The sequence below is a fragment of the Lagenorhynchus albirostris genome, chromosome 6, assembly GCF_949774975.1.
Source record: "Lagenorhynchus albirostris chromosome 6, mLagAlb1.1, whole genome shotgun sequence".
NCBI classification, from domain to species: domain Eukaryota; kingdom Metazoa; phylum Chordata; class Mammalia; order Artiodactyla; family Delphinidae; genus Lagenorhynchus; species Lagenorhynchus albirostris.
Genome location: NC_083100.1, coordinates 21,467,052 through 21,492,009, shown reverse-complemented (window position 1 = coordinate 21,492,009; position 24,958 = coordinate 21,467,052).

Here is a 24,958-nt window from a genome sequence, read left to right as displayed (position 1 = left end):
GAGGATGGAAGTTAGGTTTGGGGGTTATTCAGGGTCAGAGACTCTCCCAACTCCCTGTCTTCTAGATAGATTTCTTGTCGTTCTACTCCTTGAGTCATCCAGGTTAAGAGTTCGTGTTCATAGAAGGACATTCTGACACATCATTTTTATTGATTATCTATGGTATAGAGTATATTCAAACCCATATTTAAATATTCAAGGGTGCATTCTTTTTTTTCCTTTTTTTTTTTTTTTGCGGTACGCGGGCCTCTCACTGCCGTGGCCTCTCCTGTTGCAGAGCACAGGCTCCGGACGCGCAGGCTCTGGGGCCATGGCTCACAGGCCTAGACGCTCCGTGGCATGTGGGATCTTCCCGGACCGGGGCACGAACCCGTGTCCCCTGCATCGGCAGGCGGACTCTCAACCACTGCACCACCAGGGAAGCCCTTCAAGGGTGCATTCTTGTTGCCTGCTATGGAGAGATTCAAACCCTCACCCAGATCAGTGAGGGCTAGCAAGAATCTAGAGCAGGACTCAAGTGCCACTCCTCAACTGTATGGCTTTAGATGGGTCACCTCAACTTTCTGAGCATGTTCTCCATGTTTAAATTGAGAACAATGAAAATATCTACCAGCATGTTATGAGGAGTAAGTGAAGCACTATATGAAAAAGACTTTTGAAATCTGCTTAATACCAATTGAGCATAAATTGTTACAATTACTCATTCGTCCGATAGCATTCAGTCATGTAATTAATACCAAGCATCTACTGTATGCAGACTCTGTGCTGGTAGGCATTGGGCTCTTGCCATTCAAATAAATCAAACGTAGTACTTACATGACTATGACAGACAGGGCGGGGTCCTCCACCCAGAAGGGGTTTTTGAAAAGGACAATAGAGAGAATTGTTGAGCTGGGAGAGGGGCACACTGAATGTTATGTTTGCTCTGTCCATCCCATGGGGAGGACAGTCGATACAGCATAATCTGTCCCCCAAAATCATTTATCCTTAGGACGCAGAATGCTGTGGCAGATTCTGGGTCAAGATCTCTACTTGTGGAAACTTGTAGGGATCCAGCTTTGAAATCAGCAAGTGACTAGAAGAAGAGAGTGTACTTCCTTTCCTGGTCTAGGGATTTAAAAGAAAGCACTCTCTCCTCATCAGTTCTCAATGGGCAGTTTTTCTTGACTTTTCAAAAACCATCTTGTACAATTGACCCTTAAATAACACAGAGGTTGGGGTGCTACTCTTTTGTACCCCAAAAATTCAGAGTCAAAAATCTGAACTTATAGTCAGCCCTCCCTACACTTGGTTCCTCCGTATCCCTGGTTCTGCATCAGTGGATTCAAACAAGCCAAGGACTGTGTAGTACCACAGTACATAGTTATTGAGAAAAGTCCACGTATAAGTGAACCCACGCAATTCAAACCCTTGCTCTTCAAATGTCCACTGTGTTTCTATTTATCAGGAACCAGTCTGTGTGGGTGATGTGACTTTCCTCTTCTTCTCCATTGGAAAGTGGATATAACCGAGCAAGGTGGGCTCAGAGAGGTCTGCTTGGTTCGCCGCAGTGCCCAGACCTCCCCTTTCCATATCCTTTGCCACCCCTCCTTCTCCCTTTTCTCAAAGCCCTGTATCCTGAATCTGTCCTAGCAGAGGGAGAAAACTGATAAATCACTAACATGATTTTGGTTTAGTTTACTGTGTTACCTTTCATAGTGCTGTGTGTGATTTAAAAGAGGAAACCAAAGGAACGTACAGATCTTCTGCGACTTACGATAAACCCATCATAAATTGAAAAAATTGTAAATTGAAAGTGCTTTAAATACACCTAACCTACCATACATCATAGCCTAGCCTAGCTTAAACGTGCTCAGAACACTTACATAAACCTACAGTTGGACAGAAACATTGAACACAAAGCCTATTTTATAATAAAGTGTTGAATATCTCATGTAATTTATTGAATACTGTACAGTACTTAAAGTGGAAAGCAGTATGGTTGCACAGGTACAGAATGGTTTAAGTGTATTGCTTGTTTACCCTGCTGATCACATGGCTGACTGAGGGCTGTGACAGCTGTCCTGCCCAGCATCGCGAGATGGTACCACGTACGGCTAACCCTGGAAAAGATCAAAATTCAAAATGTGAAGTATGGTCTCTACTGAATGAGCTGTGCTTTCACACCGCCATAAAACAGAAAAAGTCGAACCATCCTAAGTCAGAGACCATCTGTATTCCTCACAATGGAATTTCCGGAGGGGATTTCTGGGGTGGCGGTGGGAGAGAGATGATCCCCAATCACAACGGTGAGTCACTATGCTCACACGTCTGGAACTCAGGGCCAAGCTGCTCGAGTCTCACGCCCTGGCCATGCTCGGTACTTCGTCTCCCTGAGGTGCTACGTAGCCAGGCATGACTGTCGTTGTTGACCCTCGGTCATTTCTTCCTTCAGGAAAAGCCAAAACTTGCCATCCTCCCTGGAGCCCTCCCACCTCTGCCTGATGAAGAACTACTTTTGGCTTCCTAAAATCATTAAGAATGACATAAACACATTGGGCCTGGCACTGGGAAAGGGAAACACTGAGAACATAAGTTGTTACCCAGGGACAATGGTGAAACTGTCTTACCCCCCTGGGAATTCCCCTAATTCCCACACCTCTTTCAAGACTTAGCTCAAATCTCATCTTCTCATGGGGTCTGCCCAGAGCAATCCTATTGAGAACCACACCTGTTCCCAATTATTTTTTTTCTTTCTGCCATAACATTTATCAACATTCAAGATACAGTAAAATCTATGTGCTTATATTGTCTATTGTTTACGTCTTTCTTCTTCCATGGGTTGTAAGCTTCATGAGGGCAGGAATATTTATTTTGTTCATCAATGTATGGCAAGCAAGCGTGCCTGACACATAGTAGGTGCTCAATAAATAGTTGCTGTTACTATTAATAATATAATAGATACAATATAACTACATTAATAAGCAGATTGAATTACAGTTGACCCTAAAATAACACAGGTTTGTACTGTGTGGGTCTATGTATACACAGATTGTCTTCCATGGTGAACGCTATAGTACTACACCATCCGTGGTTGGATGAACCCAGGGGTGTGGAGCCTTGGGTATGGAGGGGTGACTCTAAATTACACACGGATTTTTGGCTGCATGGAGGGACAGTGCCCCAACCACCACATTGTTCAAGGGTCAATTGTAATGATATAATTTAAATTCTTATAATAATAATGGTTGTGTGTTGTTGATGGCTAATCAGTATATTTTAAAAGCACAGCTGTTAACTGGAGAGGTGAAGGGGCGGGGGGACCCGCCCTGTGCTGGGCACTGCACAGGCATCCATGTTTATTAATACAGAGTTCCTCATCCCCACAGAATTTCTAGAACAAAGACCTTTAACTGACAAGACCCAACCTGACAGTCAGTCCTAAAGCTTGGCCTGGGTGGCAGCAAACAGGAGAGCTAAAACGTATTGATACCTCCTCCCTAAGACTCCTGGAAGTTCCTACAGGGATAAAGAAATGCTGCCCCACTGGACTTACACCCTATGTGCCCCCCTCCACCATTCCATCCTTGGTTCATTAAGAAAACCTTCAAGGTGTTCAGAAACTCCAAGTAGCTCTTGATCGGAAAGGCCTAGGGAGTTGCCATCTGTTCACCAAGGGCCCTGCAGCAGGCCTGGACGCAGCTCATGAGTCCATCACCACCTGCCATAAAGTAGATAAATCCAACATGGTCTGGGCCATTAAAACTGCATTAAAAACAATACACATGAGCAAATGGAGCCCATGAGACAAAAGCAGGGTTGCTGGAAAAATCATCGGCTCAGAGCAAGGGACTGGGTTTGGCCCCTGCATATCACCAGGCCTTAGTCAGCCCCAATCACTCAAATCCTCCTTGTCTCCTAAAATCTAAAACAGTAGCCTCAGCACTTAGGATCCTCCCGCCTTCTGAGATGGAAGGCAATCTGTCCTGGAAAAATTCCAGAAGGGCATACACTCAATCGTTAACAACAGTCACCTCTGAGACAAGAGCTCATAGGAGAAGCGGAGGGGCTGCTTTTAAACTCATGCACTTCTGAATTTTATAAATGTGTCAAAACAAGCATGTATTAGGGTGGAGGTTGTGAGGATGAGGATACATGGGCCAAGTTTTATTGCTTTTGTAATTAAAAAAAAAAATCTATCCTGAGTCTCTTGTTTTAGGAGTTCTATATTGGAGGATGAAAGGAGACAGACGTGCCGTGATGTATGTAAATTCTCAGGGAGAGACAGCTCCAGCCTGCTCCGGTGGGTAGCCTGGAAAACACATACCTCATCCGCTCGGGGACCCCAGAGCCACGTCATCCCGGAAACCAGAGTCTCACCTCTCAGATGGGGCTCCACACCTGGGATTCTCCTGTGTGTCTTTAGCCTCTACGAGCCACATTCATGTTCACTTTTCAAACAGTCTACCCCAGAAGGCAGCCTGCTGTGTCCTCTGCAAGTCAGCCTGCCCGGGACTAGGGCTACTCCCAGTCTATCTCAAATGATCCTTTGTTTGCAGGACACCCAGAGTTCTGCTGAACAAACTGGTTTAAACCCTCAAGCCTTGTTCCGACGGGATATAGCAAAGATATTTATGAGAAGTAGCGTCTGGAGGCAAGAGGAAAATGTGGGTAATAGAAGCAGAGGCTTCTGCCTGTGGTGTGGAGCTAGACGTCTGCCCCAAGACCAGGCGGGGAGCTGGGCCATGCTACATGGGCTCCACAGAACCACAGTGGCCCCCATTCAAAAAGCCACACCCCGTGGCCCAGAGGCTCCGTGCTGAGGGCACCTTCTCCAAAATGTGGCAACTCAGACGTGTAACCGGAAAGAGTGCATTTCCCCGTGGTGTCTGTGACTGAGAAGGAGGTGAGACTGGCGTTGCACAATGACTTCCAGAGTTGGAAGTGACTATGGCGTAGATTCAAAGGGTGATTTAAAACTGGGCTTCACAGAGTCCCCGGAGTCAGGGCCGGCATCTCAGGGGACAAGGGTGAGGCCAAGGGGGTATCTGAGCTGCCCGTTCTGCCTTCTTCGAGTGGTTCCGTATTTACCTGTTTTCTATCTGACTTCTGCCCTGTGAATGCCAGACAGCCTTGTGGTCCACCCTCAGCATGGAGTCACGTTCAGAGAAACAGCTGTCCATCAAAACTATATAATCCAAAGCAATACAAATCTCTACTCAGCCTCTAAAGAAAAAGCCAAAGGGGTAAAATGCATTCCTAATGAGCGCCAAGATATCTTTCAAATCCATCGCTCCCCATCTCTGCTATTCTCAGTATCCTCTACACAGATGGCAGCTGCTTCCTGAAATCTTACTCTCCTTCCTACTCCCAAAGCCAGACCGAAAACTTTCCATGACATGAAGCCTGTATGGTTCACCCCCGCCTCCCCCTCCCTTGTCTTCTCCATTCTGTATCTCAGCTTAGTCGCTCTGGCTCCACTGGCTGGGGTTTGGGGGTTTCCCCCCTTGCCCCATACCGGAAAGCCCAGACGTTAGTGCAGGGAGTATGAATCCTTCTTCCTTACAAGGCAGGGAAAATGGAGACAGGCTATGAATTCTAATAGAGTGGGTTGTTTTTTTCTTTATTGTTTCGAGATCCTGCAGAAAACTTCATTTTTAAAAGGATGCCACTGATCCAGTCCATTCTAAGTGGAGCCTCTGTGAAAACTCTAACTGGTAATCATCCTGCCTCTATACATTCAGCAACAAGTTTATTACTTCACAAAGCAATATGCACAATTTGGGGCCAGTTTTTATTTATGAAAGGTCTTCCTTAGCCAGATTTTTGGTGGGGCTTGTGGTCTGGCCAAAGGTCCTCTGCTTGAAAATATTTCTCTCCATCAACCAGCAGAAATGTCTCAAGTCTAAAGTTCCCACACTGACTTCCCAAAGACTGGTTACATATAAATATATCCCCTAAAACAGGTAAACCCTTCAGTCACTGATACCAACCTCATTCTCTGAACTCAATTCTCAAATTAGCCGGTCAGGCAAGCAGCCATACCTTGAGGCGTTCTATGAGGCACGAAGAAGAAGATGCCGAAGTGCGAGGTGACCAAGAGGCAAGGCCCAGAGAGAACACACAACAAGGTGGAGGAGGAAATGAAGCAGTGGGAAAGGACAGGTCCAGAGACGGGCCTGAGCCCCAGCCCCCAGAGTAACAGGCCCTGACCCACCAGACACGGTGTACTTTTTGTTTTAATTTTTAAATTTTTTATACGATTTTAAAGGCTACTTTCTATTTACAGTTATTATAAACTATTATCTATATTCCTCATGTTGTCCAATACCTCCTTGAGCCTATTTTACACTCAGTAGTTTGGCCCTTCTACTCCCCCTCTCCCCGCCACTGGTAACCACCAGTATGTTCTCTCTCTATCTGTGAGTCTGCTTCTTTTTTGTTATGTTCACTAGTTTGTTGTATTTTTTTAGACTCCATATATAAGTGGTATCATACAGTATTTGTCTTTGTCTGACTAATTTCACTTAGCACAATGCCCTCCAAGTCCATCCATGTTGCTGCAAATGGTAATATTTCACTCTTTTTTATGGCTGAGTAATATTCCATTGTGTATGTATACCACATCTTCTTTATCCATTCATCTGTTGATGGACACTTAGGTTGCTTCCATGTCTTGGTAAACGTAAATCAGGCTGCTATGAACATTGGGGTGCATGTATCTTTTTTAATTAATGTTTTTGTTTCCTTCAGGTATACACCCAAGCGTGGAATTGCTGAGTCATATGGTAGTTCTTTTTGTAGTTTTTTGAGAAACCCCCATCTTGTTTCACACAGTGGCTGCACCAGGTGTACTTTTGGAGCGAAGACACGTCCTCAACAAGTGCTTCAGCTAACTCACTAACTCTTCTCTCTTCTCTAACAACCCCACCTGCCAGCTTCCTCACCTGGTTCCAAACACCACCCCCATCCTGTTATCCCTGCTCTGTCTCTGTTCCCACCTGCTGCACCTCTCACCTCCTGGTGGGCTCCAGGGCCTTGCCCTGACCCAGCCCAGACTGTGCCCAGAACACAATAAGCTCTGGCTCTCCAAGCCTCTCCCCTCCACCAGGCCTAGTCGTCTCCCACGTGTCTCTATTTGCTCCTCATAGCTAGACCTCGTGTCCCCTGACTCTGATGAACTTTAGTTACCAAACAGTTTACCCAGGAATCCTTTCCCTGCCTAGCATCACAAAACCCCACTGCTGAATCCTGCATTTAGAGAGTGAAAGGGCTCTCTAAATGTGTTCAGTGAGGGAGTAAGTAAATGAATTATGAGTAAATGAGAAAAAGTAATGAGAATAAATGAGTGAATGAATAAATGAATGAATCATTGAATGCTTTATAAGATCTGGCAGGGAATGTTGTGAAAACTACCAAATAGAGGTTCCCTTGAGTGACACAAGTGTTCACCAGTAACAACAATAGAAAATATCTTAGGAAGTTAATGTCCTTTATGTAGCTGTCCTTGGAGCCCTATCTGACTCCAGGATCTATGGACATTCATTGTTTTTGTCCAATTGGCATCCATTCCCTTTCTTCTGATTTTCCTTGGGGATGGGATATCAAGGCACCCGTGACAAAGAGATGAGCTGACGGTCTGACGAGGCTGTGCGAGCCTCTCCCCTCCAGGGATTTGCCTCTTGCATTGAATGACCCAAGAATTGAAATAATTGGAGCAAATTCCTCCAGAAGGCTGTGTCTTGCAGAGACCGGCCAATCGTTTAAGAGGCAGGGTGGCACCATGTGCCCTGGACCGAACAGGGATCTACCATTTATTCTCCATGTGTCTTTGGATTAGAGTTACATAACTCCTCACTGCCTCAGTTTCCTTTGCTGTATAAAAACAATATGCAGGGCTTCCCTGGTGGTGCAGTGGTTGAGAGTCCGCCTGCCCATGCAGGGGACACGGGTTCGTGCCCCGGTCCGGGAGGATCCCACATGCCGCGGAGCGGCTGGGCCCGTGAGCCATGGCCGCTGAGCCTGCGCGTCCGGAGCCTGTGCTCCGCAAGGGGAGAGGCCACAACTGTGAGAGGCCCGCGTACCGCTAAAAAAAACAACAAACAAAAAAACAATATGCAATGCCCATACTGGTCTTCTTAGGTTCAGATAAAGATTCAGACTCACAAGACAGCAATAGGCTCTGCACTTAGCATCGGTTTCTTCAGAAGCATATCAGATGTTCCTCTTCAGCCCAAGAGCCCTTGCAGTAGTCTACACAGTACATTTCAGGTACAAGGAGCCAGGATCCACACCAAACGGGACAGCTCTGGCTTAAAAAATTACAACCTCCCCTCCGGGAGCTAGTAGTTCCTATGACAGTTCCTTAGGCATAGCTTGCAAGTCTATACATTAAAACATGCCAGTTGCAAGAGGCATGGGAACCCAAAACGGTATGTGTAGATCTCCCTGTGTCAGAGCCAGTTACCGATCAGGGGTCATTTTTACCATAATGAATGTTGCCTGGCATTAGGGTTGACAAAAATCATTATATCTCGTCTCCAGAGTAGCAGTTAAGCAGCTAACCTAAGGTCAGATTTCCATATGCTGCAGGACAATTGAGTTTGTGAACCCTTTCACCCACAGGATGATAATGGTACCCACCTCATAGCATTGCTGTGAGGGTCAGATGAACTATCCCCTGTCCAGGGCTTAGAACAAGGGCTGGAGCCTATAGTAAGCCCTCCATAAGTGCTACTGTTACTGTAGATTTCAAGAGCTGCCTGCGTCTCCCTCCTTTCCAAAACACGATTCCAGTTGTTTTTTTTTTTTTTTCTTCTCTTAGCCATCAGTAATCCTTTCAGTAAGTTAAACTTTTGCTTCAGTTAACCAGAGTACCTTTCTACTGTGAGTGATCAACTCTGGTTACCCCAGACAAAAAGGAGCCTGTCTGACCCAGGTGGTCTAACACGACCTGGCTCTCACACCCTCCCCTAAGTGCCAGGTTTCTAAAATGACCCCATGAGAGCCTGAAACATCCAATGTCCTTCTGGCCCACGGTGACCAGAGCCTAAGGTGCTTTTGTCGTCAAGGATGAAAAAGGAAGAAGTGTGTTACTGGGCTTCCCTCCCTCTGAGATTTCAGGTCACTGTGTCTACTAGTGACTTGAAGGCAGAATGTTGTCAGAGAGCACAGGTCTAGGAGAGAGCTGCTCAGAGACGGTGAGCTGTTGGAGCAGCTCATTAGGAAGAGTGAAAACTCAGGTAAACAAGACCAGGATGCTTCCCCTGGGTGACCCTCGGCCAAGCACAGACCTCAGTCCAGGGAGAAGTCAGTTACAGTAACTCTGTCCATAAAGGAGACACACCACAAATGTCACGTTCGTTTCTTTCTCTTGCCATTCAGTGCACAGGAATGAAGGCGTCAGCAGATCTGTGTCCCTCCATTTCACTGAGGTAACTGGTGCAGAAGCAGGATGACTCACTTGAAGACATTTCTCCTCCTGTCTCCTTTTCATGGTCATGGTGTCTGGGTTTTGAATTGATAATTCCTCCCCTGGTCCCAGTTTCCCCAAGTCCCTTACCTCCAACATCCTGTGTCAGGTCTGGCTTCCATCTTCCTGCTTCTGACACTCAAACAAGTAGAGCGAGAAACCAATGCGGCTTTCCTGTCCTGGGTCTGGTTGGGGGACAGTAACTGTATTTCTTATTTAAAGCAAGTTTTCATGCCTGCTCTCTGGGTCTAAGGAACATTGCCTGAGAAGATGACTTATTTAGAAAAGGTGAGAGGAGAAAAGGATACAGAAAACTAGCACGTGTCTTGATACAAGCTGAGACTCCACTGCCATCTTTCCCTTCAGAAAAAAGTCAACCAGGTGAAGCCCACCTGTGCAGCCCACCCACTGAGCTCAAATTTCTTTGTGCCACTGTCCTTCCTGGTATAGATGAGTGCTTCACAAGTGCCAATCATTTTCTTTGTACAGTTGTCCTTCAGTATCCCCGGGGGATTGGCTCCGGGACCCCCAGGCAGGTACCAAAGTCCATGGATGCTCCAGTCTCTTATATAAAATGGCGTAGTATTTGCATATAACCTACACACAACCTCCTCTACACTTTAAATCATCTCTGGATTACTTATAATACCTAATACATTATAAATGTTATTTAAATAGTTGTAAGTACAGCCTAAATGCTATGTAAATAGTCGCACGTGCATAGCAAATTCAAGTTTTGCTTTTGGGAACTTTCTGAAATTTTTTTCCCGGATACTTTTGATCTGAGGTTGGTTGAATCTGTGGGTACAGAAGCCCCGGATACAGATTGCTACCTGTTCTGTTAGTTACCTATTTTATTTCAACATTATTTCAAACATGAATTCCTACTCACCCTCTCCAAACTCAAAAGAGTCATGCAATCACAAGTTTAATGTGCTATTTGTATTATTTCCTTAACAAACACTTAGAGAATTCTTACAGTACCTCAGCTCCCACTCTAAGTGCTTTATAAATATCAGCCCATTGAATCCTCACAACAACCCTATGAGGTAAGGGCTGCTGTTATTCCCATTTTACAGATGAGGAAATTGAGGCTTAGATTGATGAGGAGGGAGTCACACAGTAATTAGGAGAACTGGGATTGTTCACCCGGTAGGAGGGCTCTAGAACTTGAGTTTCACCTGAGTTAAACTAAGTTAACCTCTATGCTATTTGGCTATATCTATTTTAAAAACTATTAAAAAGTTTTCATTTTGATTCATACACTGCCTAAAATCATCTCATGGACCACCCAGTGTTATATACCTCACTTGGAGAAGCATCAGCTGAGTGGAAAAGAACGCTGGACTCAGAGAAGACTTAACTTCAATTCCTTCTTCACTACTTACTTGCTGTGTGGCCTTGAGCAAATTTTCTGACCCGTGTAAGCCTCAGTTTCCCCACATGGTGACTATAGACAAGAATCCCTACCTCTCTCACCAGTGGTTGTAGAGACTAAAGAAATCACACCATTGCAAGTGCTGTGGGAAACATTATGGTCACAAGTCAACATCATCCCCTCTGATGATGAAGAAATATTTAAAATTAAGGAAAGAGTGCCCCTACTTTTTCACTACAAGCAGCCCTCGCTGGTTGGAAAATATTTCAAATAAAAAGTAGATCCTTATGTTCCTTTGTGTTGCAGAGGTTGTTGCTTCTGCTGTCAGTCCAAAATAAATTATTTCATGAAGTAAGGTCTGTTTATATTATTCCACTACCTGATAACTTCCTGTGTATAACATTCAAATGTGAGCATCTCAGCCAAAGGCCCATAAAGCCATTTTCCCTCACACTTCACACTTCACCGTGCTAAACATCTGCTTTTCTTGGCCACCTGAGCTGATGAGTTTCACTTTGCACCACGGTGAGGTCCAGGTGTCAGGCGAGAGCCCAGACATATTCTCCCCTCATTGCCTCAAGAGGGGTCTGGTTTATAGCCCCATTTCCCCCACAAGAGCTGGAGGGGGAGGGAAACACTGCAGCTGGGCGTCATTACCCTCAATCAACGGCCATGACATTTTTTTTGAAGGTAGCAGGCAGGGCCGAAGAAGGTTGCATTCTCACATTTTCAGCCAGGTTGAAGCTGTGGCCATCTGGAGAGACGGATATGAGTATAAATCTCAATGAGGGAACTTTTATTTTTCCTTCTTTGGGAGCTCCCGCAACTTAAAAATTCCTTGGGTCCTCACCCTGGGAGGAATGTGTTTTTTAGACAGAGCCTGTGAATGTGGACAGGGGTCTGATCACTGTTCCTTTTTGCTCCACCTCATTATGCATATGGATTGAGAATAAGGAAGGCAACACTCATGGAGTATTTTGATATCCTGGTAGGGACCGTCATCTGTGATGAATCAGTGAAACCCCAATATCACAGACGCCCTTTGGGGGGATCTCCTACCTGATTCCAAAAACCCTTAGGTATCAAAGGACTTCTTTTGAGTCCTGTGTCCATTTTCACTGTGGGGAACACATCTCAGTATGAGAGAACTTCACCTGATAACTGATCACCATGAAAGGAGAGGCAAGATACACACAGAGGAAACGTCTCCTAAATCCTGCCTGGCTTGTCCCTGTGCCTCCGTCAGCCAAATCAGAGCCTCCTAACATGGAAAGAAAGCAACTCTCTTATTGAAACAATCTGGATCGTCTTTTGAAGGCCAGAGCTTATTAAAGAAATGATTCAAAACATGTTGCCGCTACACCAATACACTGATATCCCAGGCACGGCCCTTCACAGCTTTTGTACTTAATAACATGGGGAACTTCAGGGTTTGATAACACCTCAAAGGATGGTGGTACAAATGGAAAATGAACGAAGAGCACAAGCTTACATTCTCTCCTGAAAGGGGTTTGCACACAGGGCGCCCTCTGTCTGACGCATTTCCCTGCTTACAGTCAGATCCCGCAAGGAATTGTCCTCAGCCACCTCCATTGCCACTAGAACAGATCACTTTTTTTTTTAATGGTCCAGGTTGACTGTAAATAACTGTATTCATTTAATTGCTTGGAATTTTCTCTTCAATCGCCCCTTTATTGCAGGAATATATTAAAAATGTATTTTTAATATTGCCGTCAAAATGTGACCTGTCCTTACCTGTATACAATGAAATACTACTCAGCCATTTGCAGCAACATGGATGTAACTAGAAATTATCATACTAAGTGAAGTAAATCAGAAAGAGAAAGATAAATACTATATGAAATCACTTATATGTGGAATCTAAAATATGACACAAATGAACCTATCTACGAAACAGAAACAGACTCACAGACATAGAGAACAGATTTGTGGTTACCAAGGAGGAAGGGAGGTGGGAGAGTGATGGACTGGGAGTTTGGGGTTAGTAGATGCAAACTATTACATATAGAATGGATAAACCACAAGGTCCTATTCTATAGCACAGGGAACTATATCCAATCTCCTGGGATAAACCTTAATGGAAAAGAATACCAAGAAAAGAATGTATATATGTGTATAACTGAGTCACTTTGCTGTACAGCAGAAATTAACACAACATTGTAAATCAACTATACTTCAGTAAAAAATACCTAAAACAAAAAATGTGACCTGTCCTTCCCACATCTCCCAATATCACTCACTTTATCAGCCCACCCCAAGCACCCTTTTCACTACTGTATTTTATGTTCCCAGGCTATGGGCCCAGAGAGCATCCTGTCCCTCAAACCTTCAGCCTTTAGATTCTATCCACCTTTCTTTTTTCTTTTTTTTTTTTCAATTGTAGCTGGAAGAGAAGCACCAATTTTTTTTTAAGATGTTGGGGGTAGGAGTTTATTAATTAAATTATTTATTTTTGCTTGTTGGGTCTTAGTTTCTGTGCGAGGGCTATCTCTAGTTGTGGCAAGCGGGTGCCACTCTTCATCGCAGTGCGCGGGCCTCTCACTATCGCGGCATCTCTTGTTACGGAGCACAGGCTCCAGACGCGCAGGCTCAGTAGTTGTGGCTCACGGGCCTAGTTGCTCTGCGGCATGTGGGATCCTCCCAGACCAGGGCTCGAACCCGTGTCCCTTGCATTAGCAGGCAGATTCTCAACCACTGCGCCACCAGGGAAGCCCTGTCCACCTTTCTTTACTAGAGTTGCTGCTTCAGGCACTGTGTCAAACACCTTCCCACCCACTCCTTCATTTGATCCCCAAAGCTTTATGATAAGCAGAATGCCCCCATTTCACAAGCAGCAAAACTCAGGGAGTGGGGGTAACAGAACTTGTAGCGGTTGACCCAGGGCTTACAACCGGGTCTTCTCCAAGTCTCGCATGCTCTCTGTTAAATAGAGAACTTCAGCTCCTCTCCCCTCTGCTCTGAGCTATCTCAGCCAGCATCATGAGTTGACTTACTTTCCTCTCTGCAGGAAGTGTCCTCTCTCCATTCTATCCACGCTTAGAAGTCCAGCCTCCCTGAGCTCCTCCCTCTGTCTCCTTTCCTATCACAGCCAGATTCCTGAAAAGCCAGCCACACTCTTCCCACTGCTCAATTCCCATCTGCTGTTCACTCCTTTGAAATTGCCCACCAAAAAGACAGCTTCATTTCACTGTTGGTCTTTTCCTTTATTTTTACTATGTTCTGATTCCATCCAGACCTCAGCCAAACAAGCATATGCTGATTCGTATGCCAAGAGGAGATATACTCAGATACACATCCTTATCCACAAAATATTTAAAGCAACTTACTAAATATTTTTCTGGGTCTTTATTTTTTTCCTTTTAATTGTTAAGCAGTTCAAGCTACCTAGAAGAAAGGACTATGTCCTCTTGTTTCCAGTGGTGGGCCTCAGGACATGAATGCAATCAAATTAGAATCAAATAGAATTCAAACCACTTCTACAAAACAAAATCAACTGCACTTGTTCTTCAAATACCAAAGCTTCCATAACTTCAGAGAACAAGAGTAAGAAAAGTGATGTTATTTAGGAAACAACAATTTTTTGCAAGCTAGCTAAGATTACATGGAAGTCCCATTTTCCATAGATGGAGGAGGGATGGAAAGAAGAAATTGTTAGCTCTGTTAAAAACTTGAGTTAGGGCTTCCCTGGTGGCGCAGTGGTTGAGAACCTGCCTACCAATGCAGGGGACACGGGTTCGAGCCCTGGTCTGGGAAGATCCCACATGCCGCAGAGCAACTAGGTCCGTGAGCCACAACTACTGAGCCTGCGCGTCTGGAACCTGTGCTCCGCAACAAGAGAGGCCGCAATAGTGAGAGGCCCGCACACCACGATGAAGAGTGGCCCCCGCTTGCCGCAACTAGAGAAAGCCCTCGCACAGAAACGAAGACCCAACACACCCAAAAATAAATTAATTAATTTAAAAACAAACAAACAAAAAACTTGAGTTAATTGTGTTACCAGGAATGGGGTGGGTGGGTGAAGCACTCTGCTGCTTGGCTGGTGTGAGTATAAATTGGTAACACATTTTGGGAGGAAAATGTATTAATATATATCAAAATTTAAAATGCATATACTCTTTGACCCAGAAATTCTACTCTTTTAGAACTAATTCCACAGGTTTACTCATATCTCTGCACAAAGAAAGGTGTGTTGTAACATTGTAGCATTTAAAAAACGAGGCAGCTTAATATCAGATGAAATGATCTCCAAGATATGATATGCAAAAAAAGGAATATGCAGAACAATGTGTATAATGTGCTAATGTTTGTGAAGGTAGGACACACACACACACACAGCCTTGCATTTGAAAAGACTATAGACCTATAAACAGACACACATTTGGACTTGAAAAGACTGTCTCTGGCTGCTTGTACCAGAATATTCTCTTAGCACTTGTTTTGGCGAGGGGACTGTAGACCTGGGGTGGGAAGAAAACTTTCTTTCCCTCTAGATTTTTATGTGCTGACTTAAAATTTTTGTTTGTGCAAGCATTAAAGCAAGCATTAAGCTTTTTTTTTTTTAATTTTTAAACAAAAAGAAAATTTTTAAAGCTTGGGTTAATTTAAACATCTTTTTTCCCAATTAAGCGTTAAGAATGACTGTAATTTAAACACTTTAAAATGCAATTTAGTGGACTTCCCTGGTGATCCAGTGGGTAAGACTATGCGCTCCCAATGCAGGGGGCCTGGGTTCGATTCCTGGTCAGGGAATTACGTCCCGCATGCATGCCGCAACTTAGAGTCCTCAGGCTGCAACTAAAAAAGATCTCGCGTGCCACAACGAAGATGCCACGTGCCACAACTAAGACCTGGTGCAGCCAAACTAAATAAAAAATAATTTTTAAAAAATGTAATTTAGGGCTTCCCTGGTGGCGCAGTGGTTGCGAGTCCGCCTGCCGATGCAGGGGACACGGGTTCGTGCCCTGGTCCGGGAAGATCCCACATGCCGCGGAGCAGCTGGGCCTGTGAGCCATGGCCGCTGAGCCTGCGCGTCCGGAGCCTGTGCTCCACAACGGGAGAGGCCACAACAGTGAGAGGTCCGCGTACCGCAAAAAAAAAAAAAAAAAAAAATGTAATTTAAACATTTTCAGTTAAGTGTGAAGAGTTGCTGTAAGATTTGAAAGGCATGCGTGGGCCGACTCTGAACTGAGGTGTATCACAGCCACAATCTAGGATGAAAGAGAATGTTCTGTTGCCTCCCACTGGTTTTGAGTTTCACTGTCCTCAGAACTTTTAAATGAAGTGTTGCTATAAAGAAGGCACAAATTACTTAATCCAGACAAAGAGCCAGAGTCTCATTAGTGCATATTCGGTTCTCCTTGGTCCTGCAATGGTCATCAGCTATACACAGGAGATGTTTCTAGGGACAGTCTCATTGCTCCGTGAAATACGTTTCCGTCTTCCAGGTTCTGGGTCTCTTTCACCAGCCACAGTCCAGTCTGTCTTTATATAGCAGGTAGAAGGAGGCATCTTCAGGTCAATAACGCTTAAGTCAATATTACTCCATCATTTCAGCTATCCCTTCAAGCTCTCTACTCCCAGCACTCAGTTGCTAGTTTATGGTACCAGGACAAGTCCAGACCTTCCATTTCTGGCTCAGAATAACTGCTATCTTCCCTCAGGAGTCCCCCTAATCTGACATCTTCTCAGCAGTCAACCTCACACCCCAGGAGAGAAGGGGAAATTCTGGTGACAGGATCGCCTGAGCCAGGGGTCCCCAGCCCCCAACCCGTCCACGGCCTGTTAGGACCCGGGCTGCACAGCTGGAGGTGAGTGGTGGGCAAGCGAGCGAAGCTTCATCTGCCGCTCCCCATGGCTCCCCATCGCTCACATTACCGCCTAAACCATCCCTCCCCCTGCCGCCCGGTCCGTGGAAAAATTGTCTTCCATGAAACTGGTCCCTTATGCCAAAAATGTCGGGAACCAATGCCCTGCGCCATCTAGGAGGCACCAGAAGACAGCCATCAGCAGACATCCTGGGACCTCAGGCAGTTCTGAGGTCCTCTTAACAGCTATTATTGGAAAGGTGAATTTACAGTAGCCACTGTTGCTGAGTGGAAATAAATCTTTAATAATCAGAATACAGCAGTGGATTGACACTTTGGTTCTTCTGGAACAGCCATCCAGGGATATTCCAGCCTTAAAGTTTTATCAGTTCAAGCCAAAATTGATGTTTCCACCCCACCGGGGAACACTTCAGCCCTTCTTCTCTTACAAGCAGAAGTGGACGTGAGAACAAGTGGCAGGTGAGGACCTGGCCATTGCCAGGTAGCCTGTGAGTGAGTGACCACTGAGTGATTGAGAACCTTCTCTGTGTCTCTGTCGCAGTCTTTCTTTACCACTAGTCTTTCTTTACAGCAAAGACTAGTCTTTCTTTACAAGTTTCCTGTAGGTGTGGTAAATCCAAACGCATGGTTCTCAGAAGCTATAAACTCTCGCTTTCTCTGGGCACCAAGCAATCTTAGAATGTTAAGATGCTTTTAACAGCCCACTCTTCCTTCTCAACTTGAGCTTCTGACATCGATCAAGAAAAGGAGACTGGGCTTCCCTGGTGGCGCCGTGGCTGAGAGTCCGCCTGCCGATGCAGGGGACGCGGGTTCGTGCCCCGGTCCGGGAATATCTCACATGTCGCGGAGCGGCTGGGCCCGTGAGCCGTGGCCGCTGAGCCTGCGCGTCCGGAGCCTGTGCTCCGCAGCGGGAGAGGACAGACCCATTTGCCCTCCTCAGTCTTGTTATGTGCCATCAAAATGCACCTAAAAGTATAAAAACTAGTTATAACCACAAATCACATCTGGCTTTTAAACAATCTCTAATGCACAGATTTAATTTAGCCACACTTTGTGCCAAAAGAGTTTGGATGGTTTTTAAAAGAAGGTTTGTTTCTTCTTCCTCCCTTTCTTCAGACTGATGTGTTCAAGTTCCATGGTGCTAAGACCTCGAGTTAAGTGAACTACTGTTATTCATGATGGATTTTCAAAAATTCAAGTGCAAGAGAGAATAGAAAGCTCTCCACCAATGTCTGCCTGTTGAAGGAAGAGGAGAAAAATGAGTAAGCAGACAGAGCTTTATGATTCAAAGCAATGGCTTGTGCTAAATTCTTCATAAACAGGTAAATTCTCAAGGGTCACCTTTCAACCCCAAGACTAGAGGTTGATCTTGTGTATGACTACTCCTAGGATTCATGATTCCATGACTCAGAAATACCAGCCCGTTTCGGGCACATTGCTTCCCCCACCAATATCTATGTCTCCATCTTTAAAAAGCACGAATTTCTTTCCTATTTTTACCACTCAACCTCAAACGGCCTCGTCTGGTCTGAGCTATGAGATCAACAAAAACTAGTCAGAACTGACGTTTCAGATGTTGTATTTTTCTTTTCTATCTTTGTGAGAATGCTCTGGTGAAAGTAAAGAACATGTGGTCTCAGAAAACCATTACTGTGTAGGGTTTTCAGTGCACAACTCTCAGAGTGCTCCTTTCACAAAGACGGTCCTCCTCGTCCCCCTCCACATGTCCAAGTCCTTCCCACCCTCCAAGTTACATTAAGGACTGTTCTAATGACACTTCTTGCCCTAAGACCCAGCAAAGAGCCAGCCCCACATGAGCACTCAAAGGACTGTGGAAGGGTGAGGCCATGCTTTTCTGGTCTTGAGGGAGCTGCAAGTCATAAGCTTTCATGTATCCACAGGATGCAGCTCAAGGTAAGGCAGAGGTTAAAAAAGATGACCCTTAGGTTAATAACATTTGGTCTAGGACTTCCCTGGTGGCACAGTGGTTAAGAATCCACCTGCCATTGCAGGGGACACGGGTTCGAGCCCTGGCCCTGGAAGACCCCACTTGCCGCGGAGCAACAAAGCCCATGCGCCACAACTATTGAGCCTGCGCTCTGGAGCCCGCGAGCCACAACTACTGAAGCCTGAGCGCCTAGAGCCCGTGCTCCACAACATTCTGAAGCCACTGCGATGAGATGCCTGTGCATCACAACGAAGAGTAACCCCCTGCTCGCCGCAACTAGAGAAAAGCCTGTGCCCAGCGACAAAGCCCCAACACAGCCAAAAATAAATAAATAAATAAAACTGTTAAAAAACAAAACAAACAAACAAAAGGGCACCTGGTCTAAAGCTTAGCTGTAACTCTTTTCTGAGGAGGTATGTCCACTCACAGCCTGTGGTTAAACACCCTTTCCCGCTTATCCTGAAGGCTACCCACAGACGTTTCATCCTGGCTTTTTGCAGTAGTTTGAAGAGGAAGTTACCGATCAGCTTCTTTTCCTCAAAGTACAGTCTGTTTCCCAAAACAAAATGTTATTATTAGATAATCAAACATATATGAGTGGAGAAAAAAATTGTAAAAGACTTTGAAATGGTTCCAAACCACTACAGGTTGCCTTCCATGGAAAACTTGACATTGTGGAAGTGTACACTTCCAGGTTATCTGACTTCACTAGGCCTCTGTGCCTTTCACTGACTGAGCTATTTTTATAGCTCTGTAAGTTGTGGATAACTGATGGTAATGCAAATGATTCTTGTCCATAGACATGAAAACGAATTTTAGTCCCTGAAAATACAATTGATTATTCTCTCCTACTGTGGAATGAGCCGGTTTTGCATCTACTTGTAAATTCATTGCTGCATTATTGCCCGGTTTCTGAATTCTCCTTTGAACCAGTTATAACATCTTACTGGTGCCCTCATTCATTATTTAAATAGCATCACTAATCCATGTTCAGTTTGCGTCTGAGATTCATGATGATATTCTCTTTTGAAAATTATCCATTAACACAAGTAATCCAGAAGACAGTACAAAACTTCTCTTCACTTTCCTCACTGAGGAATCCACAGAGTCCTCTCAGGTGGGCATCAACGAGCCCCTCCTTCTCTGGTCTCTATCCTTGTTCTCTGCCACACTTACCCCTAAAGTCTCCTCATTATTTTTAGTCATTTACAGCCCACAATGGGCTCCCAGCCAGCCAGTTCCATCTAAAGGGAGGAGAGAAGAATGCTCTGATTCTTCAGTTTCCTCAGCATATAACAGCTACAGAAACAATTAACTTTTCTATCGCTAGTGTTAATGAGACCCGAACTTCAGTGTGTTACACTAACTTCAATTTTCAAAAATTACCTCTAAGAAAGAGGGTGGGAAGGAAGGGCCTAAAACTGTGTTCTGCCACTCTGTATTACGTTTCTTTTCCTGTTAAAAAGGTATGTTGCTGTAATAACTTATAAGGGCAAAGAACCTGAAACAGAATATATATATTTAGCTGAATCACTTTGCTGTACACCTGAAACTAACACAACATTGTAAATCAACTATACAGCAACAAAAATGAGGAAAATAAAGAGATGTTGCTAATTTATCTTTCCACCAATGAAGATGGTTTCTGTGCATCCACTCTGCTCTTTCATCCTGTTTCTTTCACGGCTCTCAATCAGTTCTGTGAAACAGTAATTGCGCATTCGCTCCACGGCAGGCAGCATTCTATTTTCTGGACATTCACAGACTTCAAAGGGCTCACAGTTTTGAGAGAATCACCTGCACGTGAATGAAGAGTCATAAAACAAGACAGCAGTGTGGCAATTAATAAACCTGTACACTTTCAGGGTGTCTGTCATGAAGAAAATGACCAGCCTGTAGCAACTTCACACAGCTAAAGGCGGAGTGGAGCACTCAAGCCTAAGGTCCTTGGGTTTTTTTTGTTTGTTTGTTTTTTGCGGTATGCGGGCCTCTCACTGTTGCGGCCTCTCCCGTTGCGGAGCACAGCCTCCGGACGCCCAGGCTTAGCGGCCATGGCTCATGGGCCCAGCCGCTCCGCGGCATGTGGGATCTTCCCGGACCGGGGCACAAACCCGTGTCCCCTGCATTGGCAGGCGGACTCTCAACCACTGCGCCACCAGGGAAGCCCTGTATTTTTTTTTTAATTTTTATTTTATATTGAAGTATACTTGGCTTACAATGTTGTGTTAGTTTCAGGTGTACAGCAAAGTGATTCAGTTATACATATACATATATGTATTCTTTTTAGATTCTTTTAAGCCTAAGGTCCTTGATTTCTTTGGCATTAATTTGAATAAACCCAACCATCTCAGACCAGAACCTATCTGAACACAGAGATCAGGTACTTCAGATGGCTAACTATCAAGTTACTACTCACAACCCAGAAAATGCCACTGCTGGGACTTCCTTGGTGGTCCAGTGGTTAAGAATCCACCTACAAATGCAGGGGACATGGGTTTGACCCCTGGTCGGGGAACTAAGATCCCACATGCCGCAGGGCAGCTAAGTCCACGTGCCACAACTACTGAGCTCACACACCTCAACGAGAGAGCCCATGTGCCACAAACTACAGTGCCCATGTGCCCTGGAGCCCATGCACCACAACTAGAGAGAGAAAAACCTGCACGCCACAACTAGAGGGAAGCCTGCATGCTGCAACACAAGATCCCGCATGCCTCAACAAAGATCCCGCAAGCCGCAACTAAGACGATACAGATAAATTAATTAATTAAAAAAAAAAAAACAGAAAAATGCCACTGCTTAGTTTGCCTTTCAAGATGACAATTCATGACATACAGGATTAAGAAAGCTATCTTGCAGGGCACGTGAATGATTGGGACACTCTGCATTGAGACTTCACATTTTGGGGGGCAGTTCTGGTTGGGGATGCCTTTCTAAAGTGAGTGGGCAATTTATTCCTCCGACCTCCAAGAAGCTTCCAGAGTTTGTCATGCTTTATGAGTCATTTTTAAAGTACATTCTAGACCTCTCTTCCTTTCCAGTCACTCAGGCTTCACTAGGCTTTTGAACTTTCTGTTTCATTACAGTACAAACAACTCTACCAGCCAGCCTCCCGCTTCTCCCCTCAGGCTATGCGGAATTATTCATACCCAAGGTCTAAAGAGGAACATCCGCATGAAAGGAAAACAGACTAAGGACTGAAAACAAATTAGCAACCAAAACAGCCTTCTCCCTGCCTGTCACTGAGAAGGCCTTTGGTGTCTCCTCCCAGAGTCAAGGGGTTTTCTGAGTCGAAGATTAAAGGATACATTTTCAGGGCTCGGAGAACAGACTCCGTGAAATGTATATTCACCGGAGGCAACCCGGACAAATTACGCATCTGCAGAACCAGGGCATGTCTTCAGCTCTGCAGCGGTCTCCACGTTGGATTAGCCTGGCGTGAAAGTTTGGTATTCTGCACCCACCAGGAACAGGCCAAAAAGCACAGTTCATATTTTCCTTCATGCTTGGATAAGAAGAAAGGAAAAACAAGGAAAAAGCTAGATAAGCCAAAGAGAGATAACTCTCTTTGGGTGAGTTGTAAAACCTTATCTTAAAGCAGTAATTCTCAACTGGGGTGATTTTGCCCCACAAGGAAACATTTGGCAATGTCTCAAGATATTTTTATTGTCAAAACTGGGGGTGGGAGGTGCTACTGGCTTCTAGAGGGTAGACAACAGAGAGGATGCAGCTAAACACACTTTAATGCACATGGCTGCCCCCCCGCAAGCAGGAATGATCTCATCCGTGTGTCAGTAGTGCTGAGGTTGAGAAACTCTGCCTTAAAGAGACTAAGCAGTGAAAACAGAATTTTTACAAGGCTTCTCCCTCTCTCTCCCTCTGTGTGTGTGCACGCACGCACGCGCGCACACACACACACACGCCTGGCGTCACGCATGTGCAACACGTGCAGATTCTCAGACCCCCATGCTCAGAAGAGTCCCTGCACTTGATAGAATCCTCTGCTGTTGCCATCTTGAAATTATTAATAATTTTGAATGAGTCCTTGCATTTTCATTTTACCCTGAATCCACAAACTATGCAGCAAGTACTGGTGCAGATGCACGTCACCTAGGAGAGTCAGTCCTTTACTGCAGCAGAACCATATGTTCTCCACAGCACCCCCTTTTCACCCCCAACATTCCACTTCAACATAGCAGTGCACGTTATTGTTCTGTTTTTTTTTAAAACCCCTGTTTGGCGTATGGCAGAGCTGAAACTTGAAAATATACCCATGTCGTGGATTTCAAAATGCCTGCAGTTTCCCCTCTTTCCCATCAAACTGTCCAGGAAATCCACACAGGGCACCAAGGGGCAGGCAGTGAATTGTGTGACATAAATAGACATTTTCTCAAGGAAAAGAAGCTGTAGGGACTAGAGAGGGTGTTCTTTCCTGCAAGGGCAGTAGGGCTCTGCTCCAATAACCCTTGGAGAGAGGACAAAAACAACCCAGGGCAAGCATCTCACTACCTGTAATCAAAGTCAGCTTTCACATCTATCTTCTTCTTGTGAGTCATAGAACATACAATGTTCTCCATTTCTAACAAACCTTTGAATATGCTTAAAATGCCCTATTCAAAACCTCAGTGAGATAAGACCCATCACTTTGCTTCTTATTAATCGCCTTTAATCTACTCCCTTAGGTCCATCAGCAGCAAATTACTGAGCAGCTGTGAAGGGGATGGAAGATCCTGTCCACAAATAATCTTGTTCACTTTTCCAAATGGATCCTTTAAAATGTCCTGTTTGTGAGATTATCTGCCATGCTTACGTTTAATAAAAAATAAAAAAAAAAAAACCATAAGAGCAACAACAAATTCAGTTTTTGATACTGGACCAGTCTGAGGAACCCTGCCGAAGAGGTCCGGTTCCCTTCGTAGAGACCTGCACGATGCGTCTCTGCTGCCACCTACTGATGACACGTCCAGCACAGGCGTCCATTAGCATCTGCTACTCGGGAATCTGCCTGAGCGCTTTAGAACTGCACTTGCAGAGTAAATAGGCTTTGAAAACGACATTAAAGCACAAATCACAGTGGCTGCCACATTAGTAAACAGTCGAGACCATCAATAATAATTTCCAGGTTTGCAGGCAGTCTGACTTAAAACCGTACAAACAGCAGAATTCAACTGCGTGGTCTGGGAGCTTGGAGCGGCGGGACTCGGGAGGGACCCTCACAAGGACTGTGGGAAAGGCCGAGGGAGAGTCCACAGGCTCTGATCGTAACAGCTTGAAGTCTTCAGAGATTTTTTGTTTTTTATCTGCTCCTATGGAGGAGAAAAGATCAAGAGCCGTGAACCCACTTTTCCAGGTAAAGTAGAAATATAGTCCATCACCTGAGACACGCCTAGCTCTCCTTTCACCTTTGTACACAGCAACCCAGACCAGATTTGCAGTAATAGTAATGATAGTGATGAGGTAGATTCCACAAAGGCACAGACTTGATTCCACTCACTGCTATATTCCCACAACTAGAACAAAGAAATGGTCATAGCTGTCATTTATTGATCATATATTTTATGCCAAGTCCTTTACCATTCTTATCTCATTTCGTCTTTGTAATAACCTATGAGATATCTATTACTATCCCTGTATTATTGATGCAGAAAGTGATATTAAGCAGACTTTGTAATAGCCAGACCAAACAGGGGGAATATTCGTATTATATTACCGGTGGCCCACGGGGAGGTGACTGCATCATCATAATAAAATCAGTTACGAGTAGTTACTTTGTGCCAGGACGGTGCTCAGCATCATCTTATTTACTCCTAACAACAGCTCAGAGAGACTCTGCACTTGCTGTTCCCTCTGACGGAACTAGTCATCCTTCAAATCTTTGCATGATTGGCTGTCACTCATCCTTTACATCTCAAACGTCCTCTCTCAGAGAAGACATCCCTGACTGCCTTATGTAGAGGGGTCTAGTTCTGCTCTATCTCATCCCTGTTCATTTTTACAGTCCTTATTGTAATTTGTAGTTACCTTGTTTATTTGTCTACTCTTGTCTTCCGTCTTAGAGACTGGGTTTAATGTTTTCTTTATAATATACTTATAATTAATTAAACATTTGTTTGTAATGAAAGAGTGAATGAAAACCCACAGAAATCCCAACATTTCGAGACTAGTTAGGAAGGGATCTAGCAAAGGAGACTGAAAAAGAGCTATATTCCTGAAAACATCTCCAGAAAAAAAAATTAATGGGAACAATAGGATGCCAGTGAAGCTGTGAAAAACCTGACAATGATTTTTTATATTTTACTGAACGAAAACAATAACAATAGCACGCAAAGCAAAGA